A 25,499-nucleotide genomic window follows, 5' to 3' on the forward strand; every position below is an offset into this window, starting at 1 on the left:
TATTAGAAACAGTTTCTTGCTGACCACAGCCACTCTGTCTGAGACTTGTGCCTGAAAATGAAATACTGTAATCTCTCTGGCTGTCAGCTAGCCTGCTGTTATATGTGCTCAGGCTTCCCCTGCTGTGAAGATAGCTATATTTACAGTGGTTGTTTATGCAGCAGCATATTATATTTAGCTATTAATCACATGGTGACATACTCTGCCATTTGGTTAACTGGAAGAGAATATCTTGTGTATAAAATTCAAACTTGCATTCATCCTTTCTTTTCCAACTTGGATTGCCTGGTCTTGATACTATAAAACTAAGTTTTCTACTTTTAAACCATTTTGTCGTACCAAGGTCTCTCTGACCTTGCAAAAGGCAAGTGCTAGAAAATTTCCTGCTGTTGACTGCATGTACCTCAAATACCCCAGCATACCCTTCTACTCATACCTCTGCTCATGGAATTAGTTCTCCTGGCATGAGTAAAACTGCTCCCAGGGATTAGGCTATGCCCCTTCAGAAGCATTTGTAAGATCTCAGCCACAGAATATATTTGTTACTGTGTCATTTCAACATTTTATTAATGACACTTCAGGCTTCTTATGAATTAAGCTTCCTGTGCATAAGAAGAGTTTCTTACACCCTCACAAATGCAATTCAAGGTGTCTAAAAGCTAAGTATGCAGTTCCTCTGAGCTGACCAGGGCTTCCATCAGAGAAAAGAGAGATGCCTGTCTAAACGACAAACCATTCTGTGGTTTCAAGCCAAGCCTCCCTTAGGAAATGGCTGTATGGCTCAGACTAGGCAGCCAGCATTTTCAGGATGAAAGCAAGCAGAAGAAATTCCCTCCTGTCTCACAAATGAATGTTATTTCAGAAAATAACAGCCTGCTGAACAAGAGAAAATAGTAACAGTAGAGAGAGCTTGGTTCCTTTTTATAAGACAAACTAACTCTTCAGTAGATTTTTTTTTTTTTTTCATTTTACATGAGCCTTTCTTTGGTTCCCTCAGCACAGGAGAAAACTGATTGGATAGTCATAATACTTATTCAGTTTTAACCCAAAACTTATTCACCTAAAAAGAATAAAATTATCACAAAATAAATTTTGATCTTTTTACTGACAGGTAATAAATATAAAAAAGTATGAGACACAGATAAATATGACTAAGTAGCAGCGTAGCAGAGCCATAAAATAGCTTATGGAGTGACTAGAAGCAGTATTTGATTTTTTTTCTGAAAAGCTATTTCTTAAATTAATCACACTGACTTTTGGGTACAAACTCTTGTTGCTGTTTGGCAAAGATTTATATATAGCCTTATTTTATTACTCATATCTTACCTAAAAAATTTTAAATATACTGTAAAATCAACTATCTGAATCCATGTTCAGTTAAATGGGAGTAAACAGACGAAATTAATAGTAATTTTTTTTCCAAGTAGTTTCCAGACTGGAACTAATAAATACTAAAAATTATTGTAAGAAATACACGGTAGTATCAACCTCTGCCTTAGATTCTTTTTTTCTGGATGCTAATAATTTTTTAGTAGCTTCAGATACGTTAACTGCTACTGCAATTTTTATGGTGCCACAAGTATACCACTTTTTCTCAGTTTAATCATCCTAATTTCAATCTTTTCTCCTCACCCACCAGTGGGTCTCAATGGAGAAACATGTATTTTATTAAAATATTAATAAAGTGTTTAATAAAGTATTTACTTGCAGCTGCTGGCTGCAGTTCAAACTCTGAATCCTGAGGTGTAGGGAAGGCCTTAATCTCTCTTTGGCTTCCAGAGGATGTATAGAGATGTTCCCTTTCATGACAAGAGTGTCCTGGTTTGAGAGGAAGTGAGTTTTTGGGATGCTGTGGTCAAACCAATAGGTGCTCGGATTTGAATATTGGCACCTGGTTTGGCCACTGAGGACATGGATACGCCTCTGAGAACACAGGGGGTTAAAAGCTGTGAACACCCGGGGGGGAAACTCTCTTGGGTTCCTGTTCATGGAAGAGAGCAGACCTTCCCCTGCCCAGCTGCGAGCTGGGCGGGGGAGGGGAGCCATGCGGCCAGAGGAGGTAGGCTGCCAGGCCGGGCCTGGGACAGAGAAGGGAAGTGAAGGCCCCTGAGAGATGGAAGGGTGGAGGAGCACAGCGAGGCTTCGGGCAGCCACCCCCCACCATCCCCCCCGGAGGGAGAGAGAGGGAGAGAATCTGTGCCTGTGATAGCGCAGCCGGAGTGAAGGAGAAGGGGGGTGTCTGGCGGGCAGCCAGCTGTGAGAGTTCATGGACAGGCAGAGCCTGGGACTTTTAACACTTGGATGATGGAATGATGAAAACCTTACAAATGTGGATCCTCCTGGAGTTGAATGAGGAGAGAGATAGAGTGGGGATAGCAGGAAATGGGCAAGTGTGATGCAAGTTGGTGCAAGTAAAAGATGTTTGAGAGAAGCTGAGAAGAATCCTAGGTGGGAGGAGATGATGGAGTGGCCTTTGGCTGGACTTTTCTTGTATAGCCATGGGCAGAACCACTTGTGTTCCTGTGACACAGAGACTGCATTCTAGGGGGAGGCAATGGCTCAGAGCCAGGAGAGTGCGGTGATGTGAAGGTGTGTGAACAGAGACGATGGGTGAGGAGGGTGGTGGTGGTGCCCTCCGTCTTCAGAGAAGAAGAAGAGGAAGATGATCTTTGTTCTCGAGACCCCTCGGCCCCAGGGGGTGAAATTTGGGGGGGACAGGTGTACCAAAAGGAGAGAGACTGTGCTCTTTTTGGAAGCGGACAAAGCATCCTTAAAGGGAAAAGCCCTAGAAGCAGCTCTGGTCCATGCGCAGTGGTGAGAGCACTGGACATGGAAGGAAGAGGTGACGATGGCAAATGATCTCTGTGCGGTGCCATGTATGACATGGAAACACGAGAGGTTTCAGCTGTGTTTCCTGGGAAAGTCTGTGGTGCAGGAGGGACTCCTCTCTTCTCGAGGAATTGAGAATTGATTATCTGAAGGGTGGTGATGGACCAAGAGTTATTGATCTGAGGGGTGGTAATTGAATTGAAAATCCAAGATTTTGTCTTACTCTGATGTGTTGAAAATCCGGTGGGGGGGAGGAGGAGGAGGATATTTGGAAGGTCTTCATCCTGTGTTCTGTGTGTTTTTCTTATAGTTGTAAATTAATAAAGCTTTTTCCCTTTTATTCCTAAACGGGAGCCTGCTCTGCTGTGTTTCCGATCACGTCTCACAGCAGATACCAGGGAAGAAGTGTTTTCATGGGGGCACTGGCATTGCACCAGGCTCTACCCATGACACAGATTGATGTGTAAAAGGGATGGAATTGCAGTGTTTATAACATTGTTTACAGTGTTCACAACATCCTGACCAGTCCTGTAATGCCAATGAATGTTCTTTCCTTTGGGTTTGAGAGGACTTGTGCATGGAGTCATGCATATTTCAATATACTCTCCAGGAATTCCAAGATAATTTGTTCCAGAATAAATTGTGTGATTTTACTGGGTATTTATTTTCTTTCTAGCTGTGTATGAGGAGCTGCACTTGACATTTGCATTTAGTTTTTTCAGTGTGAAGTTGTAAATTAGTCTCAGATGCCTTGCAGTTTGGGCATGGAAACTCATGAACTTCTGTAAACCTTTTGATGTTCTCTGTCTGTGATTAAAGGACTATAATAAATCTACCCACAAAGAAGATGTTAGAAACCTCAAGCTGACAGCTTCTTAAGAACAACCTTATCATCTGTCTAAAAATATGGGCTTGCATCAAACAGATAAATGGATTTTTGCTGTAATTTCCCAGATTAACAGATTTTATATGGGGAACTTTACATGGTGGTGTACCAAACACCCTCATCTTCTCTAACAACACCTGATGGAGTTGGAAGATAAGAAGCTTTTTCACATAAACTGGAATTCATTGTGATATCATAAAACTGTGATAAAAACTGAGCAAACTCTTCAGCACTGTTAAAAGGGTATGAAACATCTTTGGGTATGATGATGAATAAAGATAATTTGGGAAATGTTTTTTAGCACTAGGTGTAGATTTAGAGGCCTAAATAAGGTCCTCCTTCTCATTTGTTCTGAAATTTCTTCAAAACAACACCTGCAGAAAAGACCAGAGGACAACCAAGGAAGAACAGGCCAGTCAGATTCTCTTTGGTCCCTGGAAATGTTATGCAGCAAGTCTCTTAGAGCACATTTCTGGGCGCAGGAAGGAGAAAAAAGTGACTGGTAGCTGTCATCATGGATTTACCAAGGGTCAGTCATGCCTGGCCAGCCTGATTTCCACCTATGACTGTGTTGTGGGTCCATAGCAGAGTAGCAAATGTTATTTTCATTGAGTTTAGCAAGGCATTCAAGGATTTTTCCATCATACTCTTGTATTCAAGATGGGATGCTACAGTAGAAAGGGAAAAAGTCAGGTGGTTTGTAGTCTGGATAGACGTTTGGATTTAGAAGGTGACTCATCTTTACCTGGAATTTGGCAACAAGGGAAATACCAGCACAGTCAGCACAGGACCTGTCCCAAGGATCAGTTTAGAATCCTTACCAGAGGCTGAGAAGAGGGAACAGAGACCTTTTTCACCCGGTGTGCAGTGCCTTCAAATTGAGCCACCATTGCCCCTCCAAGGGACCTGGAGGAATGGGCTGACTAGGACAACAAAAAATTAGGCAATGGCGAATGCAAAGTCCTTTCTGTAAAGGAAAGGATCTGCAAAGGATCCTGCAAAGGATCCTTTGCAACGACACAGACTCGAAACTGCCCAAGGAGCAGGTCTGTGAGAAAGGCCCTGAAGGTCCTGGTGGGCAGTGAGAGGGCATGGGCCAGCAGCAAACCTCAGTAATGACAGTGGCCAGCAGTGGCCTGGGCACACAAACAGGAACAGAAAGAGAGAGCAAGGGCAGTCATTGTTCCCACCTACTCAGCGCTCATTTGATCACTGCACCCAGTTTAGTGTTCCCCCCTATGGAATAAGGACATTGATAAATGCATGAGTTCAGGGGAGGGCCCCAGGGTGTTGGGAAGCCTGGGCTTGCTAAGCCTGGAGCAGCAAAAGCTTTGGGAGCACCTAACAGGAGCCCCCAAGGCCTGTGGAGAGATCCTTGAAGGGATGGAGATGGGCTTTTTACAGCTGTGCATGAGGGAGGGTAAGAAACAAAGGGAAGCTGAAAGAGAAGAGTTTCAGCTTGGCCATAAGGAGAAAAATCTTCCCTATGAGGACAGTCAGATGTGCAGATTATGCAGTCTTTGGAGGTTCTCTAGACCCAACTGAAGGATCACAGAGTTGATCTGCTGTAAGCAGAAGGCCAAATCAGTGGCCTCCTGAGGTCACTCCCAGTCTGAGCTATCCCATGGTCCTGTGACTTCTGTGGAGAAAAGACCTAGAGTCATGAGCTATGCCATGACATACTTAGTGAGGGATTTCTGTGAGCTGTGCCACGACATGGATGCCTAAGGATTTCCATGGGCATGATGACATGCTGAGGGGGGATAGGTTATTGGGCAGAGGCTGGATGACCCCTTCCACTGTCCAGTCAGCCAAGTGGGAGAGGGAGTTCTGCTAAGGCATCAGGGTCCTGTTCCATCCCTGCACAAATCTCTGTAATCTCTCTCTTTCTTACTCTCTATATTCTTCATTTACATATAAATTGGCTGCCCCACACACAGACCCCATTTAGGATGGCAGTAACAGAATATTTAGCTACTGTCTCACATCCTCTTATAAATGTATAAATTGGCATTTGAAATCCTTCATGGTAGAGGATGAAAATATGATCATCTTGCAAACAAGTCAACAGGCTTGTTTATATCTTCTCCCCAAAGCAGGAGCTTTGGTAAGCTCTTTTGGTAAGATTTGCACCTCAGACTGTGTCAGAGTATAGCTGGGAACAGATGTACATAGTGCTATATATTTTCTATTTTGCAGGTCTATTGAATTTATCAATGGCAACCTAAAAGAATCTATAATCTGTTGTTCCAATAAACCACACTATTTGTGAATCTGTGTTTGTGAAAGTTCCTGTTGAAATCAACTAGACTTACTTAATGTTTTCATTCTTGAAGTAAAATCCCACATACATTCTCCATTTTCAAGGGTTTTTTGTGGACTCCAACCCTCACTCAAAATAAAAGGGCCCACAGCACACTCAGGGGCTTAGAAGGATAAAGGCAGATTACAATTTGGTTTTTTTTACCCTACACATGAGGGTGTACTGTGTAAGGCAGTTCACAGTGTGCTGCCAATCCTGGCCTCTGCTCCCTCTAACTTAAGTTACTACCTCTTCTTTCAATTAGGCAGACTGGCGTCCATCTCTGCTCCTTTTCCTTCAGCATCCTCTCTTTTCTATACCTATGCCTCTCTTCAGCAACAGCCTCTCAGATATCATTTGACATGTGTGATTTTATCCCAGTTCTGCTCTGTGTGTTCATGTTGGCATTGGTATGGTTGTGCCAGAGTGATGCTGGGGCAGGGCTGATTTTGCCAGCATGCTGGCAGTGAGGGGCAAAGTGGCTCTGTCAATCCTGAGAGCATTAATTGGGTCATTCATGTGCACAAAAGTTTTTGCACTGATTTGAAAACCTCATAAGAATGAAAGTACTTGCTTATGTAAGTATTTGCCAATTATGGTCCTAGGTCAGGAAGAAAAGGCAGGGAGCCTCACAACACAACTTGTGAAACAGAAGACATAAAGATTCAGAAAATATCCTCTCTCTTTGGTGGCTTTATTTTGATTCATCACTTTGTGGTTTTGTACTTCATGTAAAAATTATGGCCATTTTGCACATTTTTTTGGTGAAAAATTCTTTTTTCTTATGACCTTTGACTTGTTTGCTGCAATTTTTTTCTTCTGTGGTATAATTTCTCACCAGCTTTCTTTTCTGTTCATATCTAGTTCTTTCCATCTTTCTAAAGAGGATTTGTCCCCTACTCTTTTTATCAGAGACTTTTTATCATTTCCTTTGCTCATATTTGGAATCTCTCAAAGTTTATCAATACCCTCATGTAGTCCAATGCTTAGGAGTTATCCAAGCTCAATCTTTCCTAGAGACATACTAAAGAAGAGTAATTACTTCTCTGGTCCTATAGTATGATAAGCTGAAAGACTTTGTCTTCTGCAACAGAAATCACGCTGCATACTCATACTTAGCATGTTTAATTTTTTATCTACTATCAACTCCAAAATTAATAAGTTATTAGTAATTTTGGAGCTCCCAGAACCCTCTGGGACTTTTTCCTTTAGATATAAGCATCAGCCTCATTAATGCCTTTATAATTTATTCATCACTCTTTAATGTTCTGTTAAATTCTTCTCTACTTTCAAAGTTAGAATTAAATATGTGTATGAACCATGTTCATTTCTGACTGAGTAGAGGCCCTCCAGGAACTGATGAATTCAACATTTAGCTGATGAATGACAGTCAGTCCCTTGCAGCAAGCCCAGTTATCAGTCAGATTATGAATTTTGGAGGGGGGAAATTATTGGCTGTGTTTCTTTATTGTGATCTTTCATCACTGATGTCAAAGGGTGTTGTACATCTGGTGGCAGTGAACTGATACCAGGAATGCATGTTATCTTTTACCTTCAGTAATGAACCTTATTCATGGTATGGCAGGAGAGGCAGTAGGACCCATGTTGTTTGGAATCATTAAATCTGCTCGAGCTGGTAATAGAACAGATGTTATTGCTCAGCCACAACTTCTCAGGCTGGATAGGAAACACTCACTGACTCTCCAGCTCCTCTGTTAACAGAAAGGTAAGAGGATATCATAAATAATTAAGGGCTAAAATCCACCCAAGCAATAGAGTTCTAGATTGTTCTGATGTTATCAGGAAGTACTTCTGCACACAGGCTGGAAACAAACCCTCAGCTGCTGCATGCAGAAGTCAGTGCCTCTGCCTGCCAAGGATGGGGGAGCAGCAGCAGAAACACTGTAGAAACTGAAAGCCTCTGACTTCAGCATATCACAGAAGCAGCTTGTATTTCCTGGCCAAGCTTCACAGGGACAAATTAATCCTCCTTTTGTCCTTGTGTCTAGAGACCACATTCAGTAGTCACCTCCAGTGGTGAGGAGATACTGAGAAAGATGAGATATGGGAAGAGCCTTGACAGCATCCCCCTATGATGCATCTGCAGCTGCTGCAGGCAGAGCTGACATGACATCAGGGGCTGTCAGAACATGCTGCTGAGGAACAGTGGCAGGTTGCAGCTCCCCTGAGGAACAAGTTTCCCCTCTGGAGACGAGGGCATGCTGCCCTGCAGTGAGAGGGGACTGTAGAATTGAGAGATCTGCCATCTCAAGGGATGTAATCTCTGAAGTGCTGAAAGAAAGCAATTGCTAACAATTTTCTGGGAGAAACAGCATGTGAATTATTGATTGATTCTTACTGTCAGGTAATCTGAGCCCAGACTTTCTGTGAGGAAAGGCCAAAGTGTCAAATACACATTTCACCACTTTCAAGAACATCTACATCAAGCTGATGACGGGCAGAACTAGAGTCCCCTGGCTTTATGAAATATATGCTTCCAAAGTTCAATAGCATTGTCATATAATTCAAGGGTTTGCTTCAATCACTATTCATAACTTCTGTTAGCACTGGAGTTGGAAAAATAATGAAAATATTATTCATAGAATTTATTAGTCCCCAAATTCCATGAATCTCATTGAATAGATTATTCAACTATTATTATCTCTCTTCCCCCTCACTTGTCCTCCCTTTCCCCAGGGATTTTCAGATGACTACCCATAAGGAGGAACAGGTGCAGATGCAGGTGTTGACCCAAGCTGGAGATGCTGCAGCTGTCCTGTATGACCCAGGTGCATGAATGGTGAACATCCAACACACAGGGTGCATGGCTCCTTCATTTAATTTTTTTTTCTGTGTGGGATCCAGAAAGGCATTTCTGCACAACAGATCAAAATGACACTAGAGAGGCATAGACAACTCAATCACATCCTGAATATTTAAACAAATGCACTTTCTTCAGAGGCAGATTGTGTCCAAAGTGGCCCTTCTTGTCACTCCCCCAGGGTGAAGTGGCAGCAGCAGCTTCTGCTTGGTGGCTACAGCTAAACTGTGCTCTTGTTGTTTCTCTAAAGGTGTCATGCAGGAGAGGGGCAGTGCCTTTCCAAATTTGTTGCGGCAGTACTGAACATTGTGCTGTCTTATAAATGGTATATATCAAGATAATTTTATAATCTCAAAGCCTAAAATCTGGACTATTTGCAGTTATTGACATTAAAGCTAAATTCTTCTTCCTGACTGATGAAGGAAGATTTAGAGGGCTGCACTCTGCAGCCCCTTGTGGATGTGTCTATGTCCTTCACATGTTTGCAACCAGGCAGATACTTGTGACAGAGTATGCCCTTCTGTACCTGCTGAAGGGTGGGAAAATACCTGAGAGCCACATGCACTTTATGGGGTAGAGTATGGGGTCTGGTCAAGAGGGCCCTGACCTGAAACCACCAGTACCAACCTAACCCAGGGCAGCTCTGTGGTCAGGTCCCAGCACTGCTCCTCCTCTTCATCTAGGCAGTCTGGGTGTCAGGAGATTTGGGTAGATGCTTCTCCAGCCAGCATCTTGTCCAAGGTGACATAGGGACAGTCATAGCAAGTTCTTTTCCCTCTCCTGGCTCAAATGTAAGGAAAGACAGCAGGGAAAGCCTCCAGCTTATAAAATTATCTTAATGGCTACCATTAATACGTGTAGTGCTCCCAGCCTGAGGGCTCAGGAACCTTCAGGAAGGAGGGGAAATCATGTTTTTTACCTCCTTCTTAAGTGACTGCTCACTTCATGGTGATCCCTGCAGCTGCTTGTAGTAGGTGCACAGGATGAACCTTGTCAGCTCACCAGTGATCTCTCCAGTTGTGTCCTGTCTGCACAGGGTAGAGGTTGGTGAAATGTCTCCTTCAGGCACAGCATGGGAAGAATTGCTCATCACAGTCACTAATTTCAGCCAAAGAAAGGAGACAACTCGCCTGGCAATGCCTTTAGTGATGAATGTCTGCAAAGTGGGCTGTAAGCACAACCCCTGGGATAGCACCTGTCTTTTTACCTCTGCGTGCTCTGGTTTACTTCATGCTCTGACTAAAATCTACCATGAAGCCAGCTTGAGCACCTCATGGGTGCCTCTTCCTCATGAAAAGGGAATTAGGCTCACCATGGTTGCGAAGTGGACTAGAGGGCTGTCTGTGGGTCCAACAAGGAGATTTAAAACCCCTGGCTGACCTGAATGGACCACATCTGATAATGGGTGTGAATGCAAAGCATCTTCTCAGTCACATCTTCCATCACAGGAGGAGGAGCAGGGCCCACCTGAACCTGTGGGGCTGCAAAGGTCAATATTTGTCTTGTAGAGCTGAGCACAAGGCACAGAGTGAAAGAAACATTTCCCCCAGCAAGCCTATGCTGCTATAGTACAAATTAAGACTGTTGTAGGCTGTGGGTTTGGGACATTAATTCCTGCATGCATGCAAGACGTGCAAGGCCCAGACCATGGTCCTCCAGGGCATCCCCTAGAGGAGCTCCTGGGAGGGAGATGCAGGCATGTGCTGGTCCCATCCATCCTTGGGAAGACATGATGGCTCTCTCCCTCTTGCAGCCTCACCCCAAGTTGTGAAACATCCCCCCAGCCTGGGACCTGCCTTCATGCTGCTTGAGGATTGCCTGTGGCTCAGGGAGCCCAGCTTTGCTGCTCCTGCTTAGTTCTGTGAGAGAGCTGAGGCAGCCTGTGCTCTTTCTTCTCCTGTAAGAGCTACTATGTCCTCTGTCACAGGGGAAAAAGGGCTTAGCTCAAGGGGTTTTAAACAAATCAGGATCAAAGCAATTTTGAGATTATTTTTAATGACGTATAATTAACAGGCAATCAGTGAACTGCACATGCAGGATCAATATCAGTAATATGACAGAGAAACCACAGCACTAGATGGCTATGAAATATTAATAACCACCTACAAAATTCAAAATAGACTTTAATCCCCCAAAGCTCTAATCCCACAGTGTGCACAGCTTCGTGCACACCACTTCCTCATAGGGCCACTATCACCTTACCCCTCTCCTAGAAATGGGGATTCCTCTACTCTCACACACCTCCTGTGAAAAGTAGGTGCTGTCCAAGCCCACACCAGTGACAAAGGCCCACCCTGAGCTCAGTCACAGGCACTGAAGGTGTGCATCTCCACTACAGTACATATCTCCACTACAGCATCCCACACTGTCACCCCGCCAGAACAGGACAGGGTAGACTGCTTCATTTGGAAGGGACCCACAGTGATCACCCAGTCCAACTGCCTGACCACCTCAGGGGTGACCAAAAGTTAAAGCACGTTGTTAAGGGCATTATCCAAATGCCTCCAAAACACTGACATGTTTGGAGCACTCACCACCTCTCCAGGAAGCCTGCTCCAGCGTTTGACCACCCACTTGGTAAAGACATACTTCCTAATGCTCAGTGTGGAGTTCTTCTGGTGCAGCTTTGAACCATTCACAAACACCCCCACCAATGGATAACAGGGAGGGGAGCTCAGCACCTCCCTCTCCAAGTCCCCTTCTCAGGAAGCTGTGGAGAGCAATGAGGTTCCCTCTCAGTGCCCTTTTCTCCAACTAGACAAGCCCCAGGTGAGCTGCTCCTCATAGGCCATTCCTTACAGCCCTTTCCCCTGCTTTGCTGACCTGCTTCAGAGGCATCCAGGTGCTTTCCCATCCTTCTGAAATTGTGGGCACGGAACTGCACATGGTCCTGGAGATGAGGCTGTGGCAATGCCAAGCACAGGGGAACAATCCCATCTTCTGGGATTGTCCCATGGCTGGACATGCTGTGCCTGATGCAGCCCAGGATGGGCTTTGCCCTCCAGGCTGCCAGGGTTCCCTGCTGGCTCACACTGAGCTGCTGCCCTCCAGCACCCCCAGGCCCCTATCCGAAGGGATCTCCAACCACTCCTCTTCCACTTACACATGTGTCTGGTACTACTCTGTCCTAGGAGAAGGAAACAGCATTTGGACTTGTTAAATTTCATCCCATTAATCATAACCCAATGCTCCAATCTATCTAGATCCCTCTGCAGGGCCTCCTGTCCCCTGAGAGAGCCAGCAGCACCTCCCAGTTTGGAATTATCAGCAAACTTGCTAATGGTGCATTCACCTCCTGCACCCAGATCATTAACAAATACATTGAACAGAGCTCACTCCAGAACTGAGCCCTGAAGGAGCGACGCTGCTGACCAGCAGCCAGCCAGATGTAGCCCTGTTCACTGGAACACTTTGAGCTCTGTTCTTCAGCCAGTTCTTCACCCAGCACACCATGAACCCACTCATCCCACAGCTGGACAGCTTGTCCAGAAGTGTGCTGTGGGGGACAGTGTCAAGAGGTATACTAAAATCCAGAAAAACTGCATGCACTTCCCTCCCTTCATCCACCAGGCTTTTCTATCTTCTTTTCTGCCATCCCTCCTCACTGGCATGGAGACCTACCTTGCCTCTCTGCCTTTTCCTCATACCCAATCTGACCAAACCCTTTTTGTCCACAGCTATGTTGTGCCATCCTTTCCATGTCTTTAGACCCTGGTCCTGTTTCTTCTTTTCCTTTTTGGGGAAGAATTCGGTCATAACCATATAAAAGTCTCCTGGGCAGGACTGGGCTAAATATGTCATACCCCTGGAAGTCATCCAAAAATACTTTCCCTTTCCAGATTTACAGTCTTCCAGATTTCACAGAAAACAAGGTAGAGCTCTGTCCATTTTTGCCCAGAACATCCTCTTTGAAGTTGTGGAAGAAATTGGAAATGCTCTTGAAAAAGTATTCTGTCACAGTCAGAGACCAGAGACAGGGCCAGAAAAGCACTATAAAGATTTGGCAAGCTCAGTCAGTTCCTGTGTTTTCTCTTCTACTGGGCTCTTAAAGGGAAGGCTTTTAACTCCCATTCCTTCAGACCAGGCTGATTTTCAGAGGGTATTTTTGTAGTGTGTGTGTGTATGTTGTGTATGTTTGTGTGCATGTGTTTGCTTTCCTGTAATGACTGCTGCAAATGTAGTGTTCAAGAACCAGGATTACCATTCGGTCACATACTGCTAGACATCTTCCTGCTAAGACACACAGTCTGCATTTCTCATCAATACTTTCTAGTATGTTTTCTTAGTCTTATTCCCAACCATGTGCCTTAAGATACTTTTCCTTCTTCATTATTTTTTAAGCAAATTCCCAAATGCGAAGGATTAGGATGAAATTGAATTACACAGCAACAGTAAGCTGAAGATATAAATAGTCCTGTTTGTCATTTATAAGAGATAAGGATTATTTTTTGAAGTGGTACCCAGTGAGTGGTCAATTCTCAATTAACAGTGTTAGGAGAAAAAGCTGAGTATTGCCGTATGGCCTGATTTGTATAAATGGGTCATGGAATGGCCTTTCTGTAGGTCTCTGCAACAAAAGGAGTTTGCTTCACAGCCGACTGCTCTTCCCCCAGTTTCCAGTCAAGCAGAAGACAAATCAAAAGACAGTTTTTGAGCTTATCCTATTTTTGGATAGGTGTCATACAGTTTGACACACTTTGTATTTAAAGGGGATGGCTATCTCCTATCTGTGTAAGTGAACATGGTGTGAGGTATGTGGCCTCCTGCAGCTGATGTGTGACTAAATCCCATGTGCATTGTCACTGACTAGGCGGGCAGCACTGGTCATGGCTGCTGCTGCCTTTTATTATCAGCTGCACTGGGTAAGTTTCATGAAGCACGTTCACACTGCAGCTGAGACATCTACCTACCTTTCCCTTCCTTTTCATTTCCACCTATTTGAGTGTCCTTTCTGAAAGACCTCCAGCTCTCATCCCAGTCCTGGTGCTGGAAAACATTAATTATCTGTGGGTAGGTTGGAAGCAGCATAGCAGATGCTGGGCAGCATAGTTGGCATGGGTGCCTCAAAGGTGGTGAAGGTACTGTGGTGCCAGAGAGTCACAGAATTGTTTAGGTTGAAAAAGACCTTCAAAATTATTGAGTCCAATCATTACCCCAGCACTGTCAGGTCCACCACAAAACCAAGTCCCAAGTGCCGCATCTACGTGTATTTTAAATACCTCCTTGGATGGTGACTCCACTGCTTCTTTGCACAGTCTGTTTCAAAGCCTCACAACCCTTTCCATGAGGAATTTTTCCCTAGTATTTAATCAAAACCTCCGCTGGTGCAACCTGTTTCCCTTTCTCCTGTCACCTGTAGTCTGGCAGAAGGGGCTCACCCCCTCCTGGCTGCACCCTCCTCTCAGGCAGTGGCAGAGAGTGATGAGGTCCCCCCTGAGCCTCCTTGTCTCCAGGCTGAACACCCCCAGCTCCCTCAGCTGCTGCTCACAGGACTTGTGCTCCAGACCCTTCCCCAGCTCCGTTGCCCTTCCCTGGACACGCTCCAGCCCCTCAATGTCTCTCTTGCAGTGAGGGGCCCAGAACTGAGCTCAGGATTGGAGCTGTGGCCTCAGCAGTGCTGAGCACAGGGGGACGGTCACTGCCCTGCTCCTGCTGGCCACACCCTGGCTGATCCAGGCCAGGATGCCATCGGCCTTCTGGGCCACCTGGGCACACTCTGGATCATGTTCAGCTGCTGCTGACCAGCACCCCCAGGTCCTTTTCCACCAGGTAACTTCCCAGCCACTGCCCCCAGCCTGCAGCACTGCCTGGGGTTGTTGTGACCCCAGTGCAGGACCTGGCACTTGGCCTTGTTCAACATCATGCAATTGGCCCTGGCCCTGTGATCCAGCCTGTCCAGAGCCCTCTGCAGAGCCTTCCTGCCATCCAGTAAATCAACACTCCTGCCCAACTTGGTGTCATTTACAAGTTTGCGGGGTGTGCACTTGGTGTCCTTGTTTAGATCAGCAGTACAGGTATAAAAGCTCACACCCCACCCTCCTGTCCCCAGAGCCTAGGCCCCTTTACCTCCTTCTCTCCTTCCTTTATTAAAGATCTTCTTCAGCTATGAGGATAGTCTGAGTGCCTTTCCTGAACTGAAGCCCATTATTTCATGCAGTCAGAGACAGCTCAGGCAAGAAAGAGAGTTTCAGTTATTAATTTTTCCCTTCTTCCACTGCAGCAGGAAAATCCTATCAAAAGGAAGTTGATTATTTAAATGCCTCCTCCATTTGAATTGCTCATTCAGAGCTGTTTCTTACACCTCAGTCACCCTGAGGTTTTTCCTGCTTTAAGCAAACCTGTCATGGTTTTATATTATTTACCAAATAATGCTGCTGCTGACTATGAATTTATTAAAGAGGCACTGAAGACAAAGCAGACTCAGTATTGCAATTCGATTTTAGTCTGCACTGAATTGAAAATGTATTGTGCTGAAGATAATCACATGGAAGGCAATTATAGAAACTGAAGAGGATCAAACAGAGTAATAGGGACATAAAAGGAAACCTGCATTTTCTATACACTACTCCCCATGCATATGAATGCTTCCCTTTTATCTTATTTTTAAAGACATTTCAAATTACATAGTAATTACAAATTCAAAAGGATTTTTTCACACAAAATGATCTCATCTTAACCACTCTCCTGAGTAACATTGGAACAGCTTCCCAAGGCTTGCATCTCTGCAAACACAGAATAAGTTTGTACAGGATATATTGTAGTTCTTTTTGGACTCAGGCCTTGATCCTGAGACTTCTGCATGGATCAGAAGAGATGATCACTGTGGCTTCTTCTGGTTCTATGTTCTATGACAAGATATAAATGATGTCTTGGTCAGAAAGTTGATTGATCTGATTACTGAAGTATCATTGTATTTTAAATCACTAGTTAACTGACTGAGAGTGCAGTGAAGTGTCAGGATAATTATGTGGGTCAGTTATCACTTATAGGTGCCCTAGAAGATTTGTCCTACCACCTAGAATGAAAAACCAGTGCTGGTGATTATGGCATGACTTTGGGAGTTGCAAAAAGGTGGATTGGTGCCCAAGGAATGTGCGTAGTGGCAGCTGCAAAAACACTGTGTGAGGAAAGGTGATTAATAGGCACAGGAAGAGCCTTCAGTTCAGATCTGAATCAATTCTGCTTGAAACCTGCAGGCAAGTAAGGAAGTCTGTGGAGCACACAGAACTGCATTTCCTTGTAGAACTTGCATATGGAGATTTCCAAGGGCGCATGTCTATGTCTTATTGGAATTTGGCACAACAGGATGATCAGAGCAGAGAGGCAATCACAGATACCATTTCATTGCCTCTTTGAGGAGAACTCCATGGCAAAAATCACCTTGAAGTGAGAGTTTTTCCATTTGCACCATTGGGTCAAAGCCCATTTATCTTGTGCACTGAGAACCAGTGAAATGGAGCAGGACTGCTCATGTGCCCTGTCCAGAGGAAGCTCATACATGGAAGAGGTGCCAGTGGAGAGGGGAAGGTAGTAAATGAGATTTTAGAGACCCTAAGTCATCCTACTAAAATCATCCCTGTATACTGCATTTGTAGTTAAATTCTTCCAAGATGTTCTGGAAAATGCTGCTATATATTTTCTTTGTGGCTTCTAGCAGACTTCTATTCTTTGTTTGTGTGAAGATTTACAAGAAGTATTTTATCACTTTTATGCTGCTGTTCGACACAATATTTACCAGTTAAAAGTCATCATAACAAAATGCCAATCTTGCACCTTGCAGCTTTTACCTTGCTCATTTGTCAGCAAGGTCAATGCAAAACTAGAGCCTCTTCAAGCTCACATCAAGTCTTGACACTCACTTCCATGGCCCTTGAGGTGCCTAAAAAGTTGAACTTGGCACTTTTTTTTCCTTTATCATTCTCAATCAGGCTCAAGGATCAACTTGAATACTGTATTCCCTGAAATCGAAATGCCAAGAACTTTCTGTTCAGGAAGTCTCTCCCTCTATTTCTGGAAGAACATTTATGTGTCATGCCTATTTATAGACCTCTTAGAACACATCATTAACAGAAAATAACATTGCAAGAATGAGAAGCCATTGTTTATCATACCTGTGTACCATATAACATAGACAAATTAATCACCTAAACAAGCAAACATTTGAATGGCATGTTTACATTGATTTCACAAATGGGTGTCTCATGATCCATTTTGAATGATGTTTTTTGTGCTTTGGATCACATGAAAAAAGGATGTCCTTTATATCTTCTATGATAAAGGGCAGTGTCTCTTGAAAGGTCTCTGGGGATTATACAGAACATGATTACATGCCCATAGTAAACAGGGTACAGCAGACAATAATGCAGGATGAGGAGCCTTCCCTGTGTTCAACTCCCATGAAGGGGATGTCCCACCTGCTGCTGTGACCCCCAGTGCCTTTGCAAGAAACAGAGATAGCTTCTGTGTGGCTGATGAAACCTTCTCTTTCACACTTCCCTGAAATAAAGTGTGTGAAGGAAACAAATAGGAGAAAGATAAAGAGAAACCCAAGCTTTCCATTTTCATTTGTGTTCTACTGATTTATGTTGCCTTGTTTCTAATATTTCTTCCATTTCTAGGAACCAGCACTGCTTGGTTACTTCCTGGGAGTAATGATTAAACCAGCAGATGTGCTTGTACGAGACAGATTTGGTGTCTTCATTCACTGAAAATGTCTGTGTTGGTCTGGATATACACTCTTATGCATCACAGCCTTCTGGGCAGAACTGAGTTTGAAAAGGTAAAAGTCTTGTGTTATCTTGATACACAAGGAAGATATTTTTCTGTTCAAAGAGGAGAGTCAGAAACACATCACAAGCTTCTGCCAGCTTATGCTCTTTATGCAGGGTCTTAGTGTAATTTATTTTACAGGGTCTCTGGGTTTCCTTCATCATCACCAACTATTTATATTTATGCTGTAAAAAGCAAATTGGAAAATTTATCTTTTGTGACAGAAATCTTGACAGTGGGCGGGCAACTTTCTGACAGCCTGATATTGCCATTTCACTCTACCATGTGTTGCCTCCTAATTTATATGTGGTTTGTTTGTTTGAGACAGAGCCTTTTGTTTTTATACAATACCTAACAAAACAAGGTGATGGTCACACTGAAGACAGAGGCACTATACCATGCTCTGACTGGAGAAAGGGAAAAGAAAATTAATTGGTACTGCTTTGCTGGGATTGCATCTGTCTGACTTCCAATGACTCAATTCATTAGGAAATGAAGGAATTCACACTGTGAACACATACACACTTGGATTACTAGAGGATGGGTTAGCAGCTAGGTGTGTACCAAAGATTCCTCCTGGCTCTGGACCATAGCAGCTGAGCCTGATTTATTATCACTAAGCCAGATGCCAAGAGATGATTCTGATATACTGGGAGCTGGAGACATGCAGAGGAGTGAATAAATAGCACTATGCTTCTCTAGATATGTTGTGTGTGAATGTATTTGTGGGTTGCCTTTGTGCATTCTGGTTGCAGAGAGGTATCTCTATTGACATAAAATATTCAGGGTAGAATTGGACACAAAAGATTGCTCTAAATATATTATAAAAGAAAGCAGCAAGGAACCAGTAGGGAAAGCATTTGATTTTTTTCAGTCATAAAAATAACAGAAATTTCTTCTTTTCTCTGTCACTTTGTCCTGAAGCCAGTGCAGGAGTGCTCATAACCACATCCTTCCATTTGTGATGTCTGACACAGCCATTAATCACAGCTCAAATGAAAAAAACCCACAAAAACTAGAAACAAATAAAAAACCAACGCAAACCACAAAGATCCACAGGGGTTTTCTCCTGTGATTTCTAAAGCCATGTCAACACCCTGTGCAGTCCTGCCATCTGCACTGTAGATTGTGTCTACATGTGTCACCGTGCCAATGACAGGGCAAATGTACATCATCAGTGGTGCCACTGAAAAAGAAGGAATTAGTGCACACCTGCAACATATTCTGAGTTAGGCAAGTAAAGCCCTGAACACAACAAAATGGTGGTGAAAATGTTGATCAGTTATTTCATGGAAATGCGATTTACATGCCAAATTCATCTGGCGACTAGCATCACCCTTCCTCTCAGGAAGGAGGGCTTCAGAGTACTTTTCAGATTTGATTAATAATTTATTTGGCATCTGGAAGTCACAGCAAAACAGCTCATATGGAAAGGGAGGGTGTAAATTGCCTGCCTCTGCCAGGCACTACTTGGTTATTATTCACAGCTAGAATACTATTTGTAGAATATTTGTGTATTTAATATTTTAAAGAGCAGCTCTGGCACTTGGGTTGATTTCAGCATTCTCGAGGCTGTGTCTATACCACAGATATTGTCATCTGGAAGACGTGCTCTCATTGCCAACTGAACCAGTTGAGGATTTTAGTATGCAAGGAAGCAGGCACTAAAATAAGGGGAGATTACTGTGAGCTTAGTGCATTTTGAATGAAGGATGTCATCCATGGAAGACAAGGGGAACCTTCCCAAGCTGAGTCTGCAGTGCACACAGTCTGCCTACTGTAAACAGGGCATTGCTGGAACTCAGGCCAGAGCACATTAAATGGAAGAAAGTTGCTTATAGATTTTACAGCTGTACATGGGATATAGTTGTGTCTTTCTACATTTATCACTCAGTGATTACCTCAACCAGGTTATGACAGCTCTCCTGATTGTCATCTAGGAATTCACCTGATAGTATAACACAGTATTTTAACTTTCTTACAGTGCCATGCTACTTACTTGCTATATGCTATCTGCAATATTTTATTTATATATTCAGGGTTGCAATTCTATTTACCATCTGTGGGAGACAAAAGTGTTAATGGTTAATGACTCAAGCACTGGGCCATGTGGGAGGCAGCAGGTGCTTTGCTGAGGCCAGGTTTGCACCTCCCCAAAACCAACACCCAACCCAAGGGGAGGAGGGGAGTTTTATGAGTGTGGTGGCAAAACCTGTGGTCCACATAGGACAGAGTGGGGCAACAGCCACCTCCAGAGGCTACAAGCTGGGTTTTGAACCAGATAAAGGAGGAGGCCGGTAAGAAACAGATCCTTTGGAGGCTGGATAGTGCTTTTGTCATGCAAATGACACAAAATTACAGTTACACAACTGGGTCAGTTCTAAAACTCCCCCCTGTGCCCCTGAGAAGGTATTGGGACATTCACATGCAGACCCTGACAATGTTCATCCCTTGTGATGGAGCATAATTGGCTCAACTACACTGACATGAGAGAAAGCTGCCATGCCTTAGAAAGTGTCATAAACCACCAAAGATCCCCAAAATGACCCCAGACTCATTTCTAGGGTCTCCCACCAGACAACTGAGCATGACCCACAGCATTCCAGCAGTCTTAAACTGTCCACTCACCCTCACCAGGGGAGGTACCTTATCATTCCCATGTTGCCTGAGCATATATTAACCCAAAACTTTGTGTTTCCCAGGCTTCCCCCACTCCCAACAGATCAAGACTGGGACCAGCACCTCAACCAAAGGAAATTGCAATTGCAACAATCAGATCTCATCACTGGATCTGCAGGTGGTGATATCTTTCTACTCTTATCCCTCCTTTCTCTTTCTTCCTTTTCCTTATATATGTTCTTAAGCAAAATTTTATTCTTTTATATTGCCATATTAGTATAGATAATAACCAAAATGGCTATATGCCTCCTTTCCATTGCAACCAAATTGTTCTAAAATAAACCCTACACACACACACAAACACATATATTTGTATGTGTGTATATATATATATATATATTTATTTATTTATTTATTTATTTATTTCTAAGCAGCAATCATTCAGGGTTGTTTCACTCTAATCTGCCCCAAGGAAGAACCTGAGTTACCCTCTCTTTTGGAGGCAGGTGGCAACACCAAACACACATTTTACTTATCAAGAGGTTTTAAATAGAAGAGGACATTTAATCAAATTAAAAGGGAAAGAAAACCACTAAATGCTGAGTCATATTCAAGCTGCAATAATTTTTTCCCTTTTTAAGAGATTGAAATTACTGTAGCTGAAAAGCTTTAGCTGCTGTGCTCATTCTTGGCTTTCACAGCTACAACAGTCAGAGTGCCTAAGTCTGTATGCCTAAATCTACAACTTGACCTACAACAGCAGCAGGAACTAAACATTCTCTTCTGTTTATTTGACCCTGTCATGTGGATTATACTCTCATAACTTGTTAACCCCTTTCAGGGGATAGCATTCACCATGTCTTATCCAGACCAGCTTTCCTCCAAGTTACACTCTGCACATATGCAGTTCAAAAGACTGAAGAACAATTTGGCTGGGGTGGGGGGATGGATTAGGTGACCTCCCAAATTCCCTGTAAAGACTTGGTGTGCAAGGGTGTTGGATGGGGACAGTGCTGATCTGAATAAGACACAGAGTGTCCGGACACGGCTGTGCTGGACCTTGCAGGGGCAATCCTAAGGATGTAAACCACAGATGCCTAAACAAGCATCTGGACCCTAGGCAGTACCCCAGAAGCAAAGATGACAAAGATGAGAAAGGAAGCAAACAGGACGTGAGCAGTGAGTTTGTGGCAGAGTCAAGATTTACTGAGCAATCTGATTGCTGTTCCTTCACCCCCACTGCCTCTCCTGGCTAATTTCACAGCCGAAATGAAATTGCCGGTGAGAAAAGCAGTGCAAGCGTGCACAATGTGCTGTGATTAGAAAGGGCACTGATGGGGAGAGGAGCATCAGATCAGCCAAGCAGAAGTTTTCTGTGTATTCCCTCTGCCTTCTCTCCTGAGAAGCGCTTGCCTTTTATTCTCGGCTCCTTTGCTTTCAGTTCTGCTGTTGCAACTTGCACCTCCTCTCTGAAATGTAAAACGTAGCCTCTGTCAGTGTGATGGAGGCAAAGCGAGCTGATGTTCCTTCTGCTCCTAGGAGGATAAAAATGCCACAGCACTGATTCTGCTTGGCAGGGAGGGGACAATGCAGCTCTCAATGGCCAAAAAAAGTAATACAGTTACTGACATTTTAGTTACCCCTGCAAGGGTACACGTATTCAACAGTGCTGTGCACCCAGAAGTGTCTGGATAGTCAGTGGGGAAAACAGATGGAATTTGTTTAGATTAACAAAAGCACTTTGTAAGATTAAAAAGCACTAAAAAGGTTGAAAAAAACCACAATCTGCCTCTGTTCTGTTAAGGTTCCAAATTCTTCTTTTTTGGGGGACAGGAGAGCAAGAACTTAGGAAAGAAGATGAGGATTTGTGTTTTAACCCATTCAGCCTGGTGAAGGACAAGCTATGTTTCAAAGCAGACTTTGAAAAGCTGCAACCACACCAGTGATTGTCTGTATATTATTCTCCGATAAATATTTTCAGGATGAGTGGCACAGTTCAGAAGTTATGAAGAGGGACAACACCCTGTAAAGCACTAAGAAGCAAGAAAGCAAGCAGATACAGCATAAGATGCAACTAAAGTAAAGACAGCTTTGAAAAGAAGAGAGACTTTAGAAGCCATGGTTACTTTAGCCTGCAGTGAGGGAAGATTAACAATGAACATAGATTGCTCAAATGAATCATATCATAATGGATGCCCTGAATGTCTTGTGATGGATGGCTAGACAGAATTTAGTGCCATGAACACTGGTGATTGAACTGGCATACAAAACAGGCAGGAAGGAGGTTTCGGTCAGAGAAGGGCACAGGCAGCATCTGTCAGTAGGAGGGCAAAACTCACCTCCTGGAGAAGAGCCATAGCCTCCAACCTGTGATACTGGGGAGAGAAACCAAAGAAAAGAGAACAGTCAATGCTCGAACAAGGGCAGCCACGTCAGGCTGCACAGAGACTGATGGATGTGCTCAGGAGGAATCTTTATCACCTGGAGCTTCACCGTGGGTAGTTGCAGCTATATTGGATTAGGAGCTTGCTCAAGACTGCTTTTCTGCCCTGTGGTGTGCTCAACCCAAACAACATTTTGAATTTGCTGTTTGGGTAGAAGCCTGAGCATTCCAAGCTGATTCACTGTAGACAGAGATAAGACTATAAATAGGTGCTTTGTATAGAATAATGTTTTCCTGATACAGCAGTGGCTCTTCACTCTACTGGCTAAGGTAGCAGAGTTTGCTACCTGGCAGCTGATAAATGCTATGTCTGTGTCCCTGGGGCATCTGCCACTAAGTAAAAACAGTGCAAGCTCTTAAAACTTTGCTAGGTGGTGAACAAATGTCATGTAGGACTGGCTGGCTGGAACTGAGCAGCCGCAGAGGTTCAGAAACTTCCCACTCCCACCACATGCCTCTGCTCTGGTCCAGCCAGAAACACAACCAGGGCCAGTGGTGTTCCTCTCTCATGTCTCTCTTGCCCAGGCCATGAGAAGTCTAGTTGGCCCACTGGGAAAAAAAGTCAGAGCCTCTGAAATTGGTAAGTACTAAAAAAACAAGAAGAAAAAAATACCAAACTTTTTCCTGCACTGGTGATAGGCACAATCTGAGAAAAAAACCCAAAACAAACCAACAAAAAGCCCTCCAAAAGAGAAACAAAAAAAAAAAAACCAAACCAAAACCCAAAAAAACAAACAGAAAAAAAAAAAAAAAACACAAAAAAACCCCAACCTAAACAACAACAAAACAAACAGAAAGCAAGTTCCTCTCATTATCCTCCTTGCTGGATAGAAGAAAAAGTAATTAAAAAAACAGCAGGAGAACAGGGTGTGACACAAAATTGCGCTGCACAAAGCATCATCCCTTTCTTCTTCTTTTTACCATATTTTGTATATGTTTTCAAGTCCTACCCAGCAGAGAAGCTGTAGGGTAAAAATTTAAATAAGTTCCTAGACATGGGACCAGTGTTTCTGCAAGTGTGAAGAAATAGTGACATTCCCAGATGCACCAGAACTGCTCTTCCCCTCCTGACTGCAGCATAACCTGTTGGCCACTGCAGCCATTGATAACGGGGAAAGCAGTTTAAAAAGTGAGGAGAGTGTATCAGCAGGGTTTGGATGCCATTCCAGTAGCAACCCTGAAAATGACAACAAACTCACAAAGTTGGACTGCTCATCACAAGCCTCCTTTATCCTGTGTCAGCATGGAAGGAAGTGGCGGAAGTGGCGGAAGTGGCGGAAGGAAGTGGCGGAAGGAAGTGGCAGAAGGAAGGAAGGAAGGAAGGAAGGAAGGAAGGAAGGAAGGAAGGAAGGAAGGAAGGAAGGAAGGAAGGAAGGAAGGAAGGAAGGAAGGAAGGAAGGAAGGAAGGAAGGAAGGAAGGAAGGAAGGAAGGAAGGAAGGAAGGAAGGAAGGAAGGAAGGAAGGAAGGAAGTGGCAGAAGGAAGGAAGTGGCGGAAGGAAGGAAGTGGCGGAAGGAAGTGGCAGAAGTGGCGGAAGGAAGGAAGGAAAGAAGTGGCAGAAGGAAGTGGCGGAAGGAAGGAAGGAAGTGGCGGTAGTGGCGGTAGTGGCGGAAGGAAGGAAGGAAGGAAGGGGCGGAAGGAAGGGGCGGAAGGAAGGGGCGGAAGGAAGGAGGGAAGGGGCGGAAGGAAGGAAGGAAGGGGCGGAAGGAAGGAAGGAAGGGGCGGAAGGAAGGAAGGAAGGGGCGGAAGGAAGGAAGGGGCGGAAGGAAGGGGCGGAAGGAAGGAAGGAAGGGGCGGAAGGAAGGGGCGGAAGGAAGGGGCGGAAGGAAGGGGCGGAAGGAAGGGGCGGAAGGAAGGAAGGAAGGAAGGAAGGAAGGAAGGAAGGAAGGAAGGAAGGAAGGAAGGAAGGAAGGGGCGGAAGGAAGGGGCGGAAGGAAGGGGCGGAAGGAAGGAAGGAAGGAAGGAAGGAAGGAAGGAAGGAAGGAAGGAAGGAAGGAAGGAAGGAAGGAAGGAAGAAAGGAAGGGGCGGAAGGAAGGGGCGGAAGGAAGGAAGGAAGGAATTTCTGTACTAAAGACATGGGAACTGTGTGTTAAACAGTATCATAAATACACCAGTAAATAGCTGATTGTTATCAACCTATGGCCAAATGTTCTATGATTAACAGTAAAAATGTACCAAAATATGGATGCTTCAATTTCCCTGTTAAAAACTGCCACATACGCTGGAAATGTATGACCAAAGTCTCACTGTGGTCCTGTAATACATGTGAACTCATCCCTTCAAATCAGTTCTTAGTCTGATACAGCCTTTCCCTCAAGCATTGACTCTTTGTCACTTGTGCTGTATCAAAGGTATGAAACAAAAGAGCAGCTGGAAAGAAATGGAAAGTCTGAAAACTTCACTCTGAAAAGCAACTCTACCAGACTACACATTCCTATATTCAGCAGATCTGCATCTATGTCAGTCAGATCCTCTCTCAAGTGATTAAAACAAGCTCTCACTCACAGGAGAGCTGACACAGCCCATAAAAATATTTACATAATGCAGAAGGAGAAAAATTTCTTCATTATGCTACTGCTGTGATTAAGACTGCAATAGGAGTTGACCACTCAAATATTCTCCTCCAGATAATTAAGGTCTGAGACTTGATTATAATTAAGAGGGCTTTCATTTTATATATATCAGGGCTATACAGCAGCACAGGAGCTGCTTTTCAGGTATCACTCTGGGCCACTATCTTTTCCACAGAAGCAAAAAAGTCCACCTTCCTCACTGGACAAACAGCAGTGCTGGCAAAGACAAGCATGCAGCAAATGGTCTCACATACATC

Source organism: Haemorhous mexicanus, chromosome 2 (genome assembly GCF_027477595.1).
Source record: "Haemorhous mexicanus isolate bHaeMex1 chromosome 2, bHaeMex1.pri, whole genome shotgun sequence".
NCBI lineage: Eukaryota > Metazoa > Chordata > Aves > Passeriformes > Fringillidae > Haemorhous > Haemorhous mexicanus.